This window comes from Aulonocara stuartgranti (genome assembly GCF_965226115.1).
Source record: "Aulonocara stuartgranti genome assembly, chromosome: 16".
Taxonomy (NCBI): Eukaryota; Metazoa; Chordata; class Actinopteri; order Cichliformes; family Cichlidae; genus Aulonocara; species Aulonocara stuartgranti.
In genome coordinates, this window is record NC_138952.1 from 19,766,610 (window position 1) to 19,773,277 (window position 6,668).

A 6,668-nucleotide genomic window follows, 5' to 3' on the forward strand; every position below is an offset into this window, starting at 1 on the left:
ATTTATTTTCCGGAAGCATATTTAAATTTTTGTTCCCCACATGTTTCACACACACCCCTGCAAACATAAGAGCTGCCTATGACTCACGCTTACATTTGACTTATACAGGCCTCAGAGAAAGATGTGATAGAAAAACTGTGATTAAACAAAACTCCAGGAGCAAAAAAAAAAAAAAAAAAAGGAAATAATTAAATGTGTGTATGTGTGTCTGCGAGTGTGTGATTCTCAATGACTGTGACTAGTTTCTGACCCTTTCAGGCATTGATGGATGATCGTGAATATTCGAGATGCCTCTTGGAAAGCCCCTGGCAGAAAACGGGGAGACATCAGAAGAGAAAATACCTCAGTTCTCTGTTCTGAGCGCAGCTTGATCCTCTCACATGTACGTGCACAGTGAATGAATTTAAATCTTCTATGAAGAAGACAGTTTTTATAATAATAGCTTGGAAAGAAAGAGCTGTTGTTGTTGGTTAGCTTCTCTCAGTTGCTTGCAGAACATGCTGTAAAAGTCTTTTGTTTTTCCCACCACACTTATCTGTTTTGGTGTAAATATGTACGTTTGTGCGTGTGTGTAGTACAACTGATAACACCTGTATCAGCTTTTGCAGAATTTATCAATCAAACACTTCTGGGAAACTATATTTTTGCATTTTTTCTACTGATAGCTTTTTATGTTGCCGTTTTCACAGTGTTGCCTTCTAGAAAGAGATTGTGAACCTCCAATGCGGTTAGCGCTCAGGTAGATTATGGTTTCAGGTAAATAACTGTACAAACTGCTGTTGCTGTTCAATACCAGAAAGCCATCTTTTGCTTTGTGTAATAGGCTTTGATAGCCTCAACACAAAAGTGCAGTTTCGCATGGAAAAATGTTCCCAGTGAGTGATCTATCTAGCATTGCACTTTTAGAACCTCATTTTATTTATGATGCACAGTTCAATAAGAGTTATGGGTTTTCTATTGTGCTTTGTTCTGTTTTGTCAAACCCATGCATGCTCATGCACTGAAGTAACCACAATGCATGATGACTGATAGCACTGCTGTAGCCACATAACGTCAGAGATGGTGTTCTCATTCCTTACTAACCTCACACACAAAGATTTTTATCTTCACATTTTCAAACTTGCCTTCAGTCCCATCTGACACTGACTCAGCTGATCACCTGAGGCCCTTTTTGTTATGTTCCCTCTTGCTTTCAGTGCTGGACAGCAAATTCTCTCTTTCCCTCCCTCTATCTGATTTTCTTTCATGCTTTTCTGTTTTCTTCTACCCAGTGTGCATTTTCTTGCAAGGGGATAAGTTCTGCCAGGATTGCCAGCTCTCTTAACAGGCATTCCCACTGGTTCTCTACCTGACATACCTGCTGTTGAGCATCTTGAGCAACAGCAGGTGTTGATAATCTCCACTTACCTGAAATTTTTAAGGTCTGGTTTATTCACCCTCTGTTCACCAGATTGCTGCAGCAGTACATGCAGCATCACATTCAGGCACACACCTGTTTCTAGCTCTGTGTTTATCTGGGTATTTACCTTGGTTTTTCCTGTTCCCTAGGGCCCCCTGCTGTATCAGTAAAGTTTGGTTCTGGAAATAAACTTACCTGGAAACCATGCTCATTGTAGGAAAACAAAATGTCCTGCCTTGAAAAATCTATTCCGGGGTCTCCAACTCCAGGCCTCGAGTGCCGGTGTCCTGCAGGTTTTACATGTGTCCTTGGTCCAACACAGCTGATTCAAATGGCTAAATGACCTCCTCAACATGTCCTGAAGTTCTCCAGAGGCCTGGTAACGAACCAATCATGTAACTCAGGCGTGTTGACTCACAGTTATATCTAAAATCTGCAGGACACCAGCCCTCGAGGCCAGGAGTTGGAGACCCCTGATCTATTCTTTAGAAATGTTAGCGAATAAACAAGGATATTTACCAACAAAATGGAAAAATGTGATGTCTGCATGTCATCTTTTCTCTGGTCTTTATCCAGCCAAATCTCCTCACCAAGAAAAGGGATGGAGCCTAACCGGGCAGAGCATAAAGCATAACTCGGTATGCCTAATCCAGCCTTGGATGCCCCCAAGCCTCCTTGGTAACAATGATATGCAACTCTAAAGAGTCTCATTTGGATGTGCTCTTTTTCTAAATTCCTTCATGTATTGCAAAATTTTAACACATACTTGCACAAATTGCATCAGAAACAAATGTGTTGTTATTATGGCTGGTTCTTTCTCTTTGTGTGTCGGAGCTTCAGCATCTCACGAATAACATCTGACTTCTATATGGTAAAAATGTGTAATACCAAAGCACAAGCAAACAAACTGCTGTGACCCTGATTAAGGTGCCACTGCTTTAGTGGCTTTGTATTCACACTTAGGTAGAAGTGTGATCTCTGAGCTTTGAGCTTGAGCTTGAGCTTGCACAGAGATTTGAGAGACTTGCAACTGGCAAAGACTGTCAGAGTTAAGAATGAGTACAAAGGGACAGGAAACATTCAACAAGTCATATAAAAAACAGTTTTATCAGTGAACTGTACTCAAATGAATGTTCATAGAGGTCTGCATGACAAAAACTAAATGACATTTTGCTGTTGAGGAATTCAAATTGCATTTTTTTCCAAATGCTATGTTGAAAACAAGGCTGTTAATTTTAATGGAGTTTTAATGTGACATTAAGTTGCACACTCACCAACCTCTTTATAAGCTACATTTTGCTAACACCAGGTTGGACTCCCTCCTGGCCACAGAGCTGCCTTAATGCTTCATGGCACATGAAGGCCTTATTAGCACCTTTAACAAAATGATGCAAACACCCCTCAGAGATTTTGGTCCATATTTACATGATAACATCACACAGTTGCTGCAGATTTGTCAGCTGCACATCCATAATGCGATTCTCCTGTTATTTTACATCCCAAATGTGCTCTATTAGATTGAGATCTGGTGGCTGAGGAGGCCATTTGAGTACAGTGAACTCAATGTAATGTTCAAGAAACCTGTCTGAGATGATCTGAGCTTTTCAGCAACAATACAACGGTAGGCTTTGGCATATAAATGAGGCTCAGTTAGTTCCAAAGAGTGGCAAGAAAATATTCCCCACACCATGACACCACCGCCACCAGCCTGAACTGTTACAAGGGAGGATGGATCCATGCTTCATGTTGTTTACAGCAAATTCTGACCCTAGTTACTGTTGCTGTCCTATTAGCTTGAAGCTATCCGTCCATTCTCCTCTAAACTTTGACCTCAATAAAGCATTTTGCCAAAAGAACTCACTGGATATTTTTCTCAGACCATTCTCTGTAAACCTTAGAAATGGCTATGTGGGGAAAATCCCAGTGACTCAGCAGTGTCTGAAATACTTAGCCCATCTGTCACCAACAGCCATGCCACAAGTTTCTTATCTTCTTGTTTTTAACATGTTTCCGTGACCAAATGCACTGTGCTTGTGTAGAACAGCTCCACCTAAAGAACAATCGCTGCATGTTATCCGGCTTGTGCTAAATGTTTTGACACAGTAAGCCTAATTACTCATCAAGTCTGTAATCACCCACACAATTTATTACTGCACATGATATGTGTATATGTTAAGTATATCAGTGTGTTGTTGGATGACAGAAAAACCTCTTCATGAGACAGTATGTGTGTGTCTTTTTGATCAACAAAGATTTTAGAACGAGGCAATTTTAACACATACTTGAGACAAAACAGTTTTGCAAAACAGTGCAGTTTGCCTTTCTGCTTTGTGTTTAGCATTTTGACAAAATGAGTCACAACTGGGCCCCTTTTGTTGTTGTTGTTTTTTCTAAACTCAACAACACACCACTTCATGGAAAAAAAAAATGGGGCAGCGTTTCTTGTTTTGGAATCGAAACAACAAAAGTCTGCGATGATGGCTTAAAGCCATTTCCTGTTTCACTCACTGGTGTCTCAGCAAGACTGTTGAGCCTAATTTGAAAAGATGTAAGAGGAGATTGAAATCACAAGGGAATGTTTTATCAAAGGACATTCAAAATGAAGACTTTATAAACTATGGACTGCTTTAAAATTCTTAGCACCGTGGAACCCGAGCAACAATATTTAATTGTTTATAAGCCTCTTAAAGATTATTTCCTCTTCAGCTCTGCATGGTCCCTTGAAAGGGCGTGTGCAGCTCTCAGTGTGCATGCAGAACTCTGCATAATGCAGCCCATCTCCTCAGTCCTAATTCAATCTAACATGCTTTCAGGGTTCAAATGGACATTTCAATGTCATTATATCTTAAAAGCATATCCAGAAATATATTATGTGAATGCCCCTTTGTTAAAATGTCCCCTTTATTCTCTCCTTTTTCCATGCTTTCAAACATAGTTTAAACTTCAGGCAAGGACACTGCTGACTACTAGCATAGGCAGAGGAAATGACATCAATCTGCCATGAGGAACTTCAGTTCCATCCATGTTAAATTTAAGTACAAATAGCTGCATTTTTCTGGAAAAGAAGAAAAAAAATATTGTGGGTTTTTTTTTTTTGTTTGTTTGTTTGTTTTTCTGTCGTTGTGTTTTGAGCCTACTGTGGGCAAAGATTCAGGAAATCGGTGTATACAACTGTGCTAAACTGTATTGAGAATAAAATATTCTCTTAGTCTTTGATTCTCCTCTTTTAGCCTCTCACAGTTGGTAAAATCACCCACAGACACTGAGAGCTGCAGAGCTTTGATGCAGAAAATGAAGAAAATGTTATCTGCAAAGGGAATGTTGCTAGCCGTGTGCACACATACAGCAGGTCCTTTAACATCAGCTACACGAAACACTTCACAGCATGTTTTTAATTCACTTTTCTGCCCATGAAAAGGAGCTCGGTGCTCTGCATCTGCTCGGTGACACTTTAGCAGGTGAGTCTGGGGACTGAAACACCAAATCTGCATTTAGTGGACGCCCCATTCTCCCACTTAATCCATAGCAGCACGTTTTTATTTCCTGAAGTGTGTTTTGTTGTTTTATGTTATGTTTTATTGCGCGTTGTGTTCTTTGGTTTTGTTGCTGTGGCTTTAGTTTCACATTGCACAGCCCATTCTCATTCCCACGTTTTGCATTGCAATATATTCAATGATGTGCTTTGCACTTCTCTCACTGAAAATGCCATATTAAATTTGTCTGTGCTGCATTGTTGCTTTGTTTAACACATTAAGTTTAGTTAGGCAGCTCCCAATGGGAAGCATGAAGAGAAAAAGTCTTTTTCCTCTTCTCTCACAGCGTCCTGCATGGCAACAAAACAGGGAGACAAACAAAGGTCAGTGTATAAGTGAGACAATATGGAAAAATACAGAATATCTCCCTACAGTGTTAGAAACAGGGTCAATTACGGGCATGAAACTAACTTTGTAAACACAAGGAAAATATTTTTTCATGAATTTTAACACCAGTGCTAGCCCAAACACAAGGCCCAGTGCATGTGCACGCTTTCACACACAGTAATACAAAACGCCTCGGGGTGTCAAATAAACACAGAATCTGTTTAAGTAGACTCAAAGGAGATGAAGTTATATATAATTGATGGGTTGCAGTTGAAAAACATTCTTCATTCGCTTTTTTGTGTTCAAAATTCAGTGCGCCGCTGTGTTCAGAGCTCAGACTGTCCTTCTTAATCACTCTTTAATTACTCCTCAGTGGAGCGTGCACACCATTGATGGTTTGTAATCCTGAAATATTGAAATCTTGAAAGAAATAAGAACATTAATCTTTCAGTACGTGAGATACAACAAAGGTCTTTCTGCAGAGGACTTTTATGAACCTAAGCTCTGATCGAAGGACGCGATGCTTAATGATGTAAAAGCCTATTCAAAACTGAAATATATATATATATATATATATTTTTTTTTTTAATTAATACCACTAAAAGCACAAAGTCTGATCTCCTTATGCACTTGTTTATACTATTAATATGTGCATAAATGAATAGGTTCTTATCAAATCAAATCTGAATTCTTTTAAAAGAAGGCCATCCTCTCATTAAAAATGACTACACGTTTCATTGTGTCAGCGCCCTCCAGTGACCATTTGAATGCATGTGGAAAACTGAGACTATTCAATCACAAACAGTATAAGGAGCTTGGAAAGAAAAGCGTCTGGACTTCTTTAAGTTTCCTTGAAGACGTTTCACCTCTCATCCGAGGAGCTTCTTCAGTTGGAGAAGTTCAGGTGGAGAGTCCCAGATTTTAAGCCCTATGGGAATGTCCCCATTGGGGATACAAACACTACTTAAGGAGGAGGCTGGAGGGGATGGATTGGGTGACAAAACATTGAACTTCAAAGCAGGAGACCTCAGTTGGCCCTATACTCATAACTGTAGAAACAAAGCACAGCTGCTTCTCTCATTTTTTTTCCTCCTAAGATCTTGTGTCCTCATTTGGGAACATAACATCTGATACTTCATTATGTTCACTAAGGACCTGTTGCATGCCTAAAAAGTGCTCAGTCTCAGCACATTAAAGTATTTTTAACATGTCAGAGTTTGAGGGGGGTTTTTTTGTTTTTTTTTGGCTCTGAGCGTTGCTGATGTTACAAACCATCAAGAAATAAATACAGAAGGTTCTGTTGAGTCACTTTTATTTAATAAACATTATTTACATAGACTCTACAATATAATGTATACAAACTGAAGGTGCAGATGTCCACATATGCATTGTGCACCCATTCAGTGCAG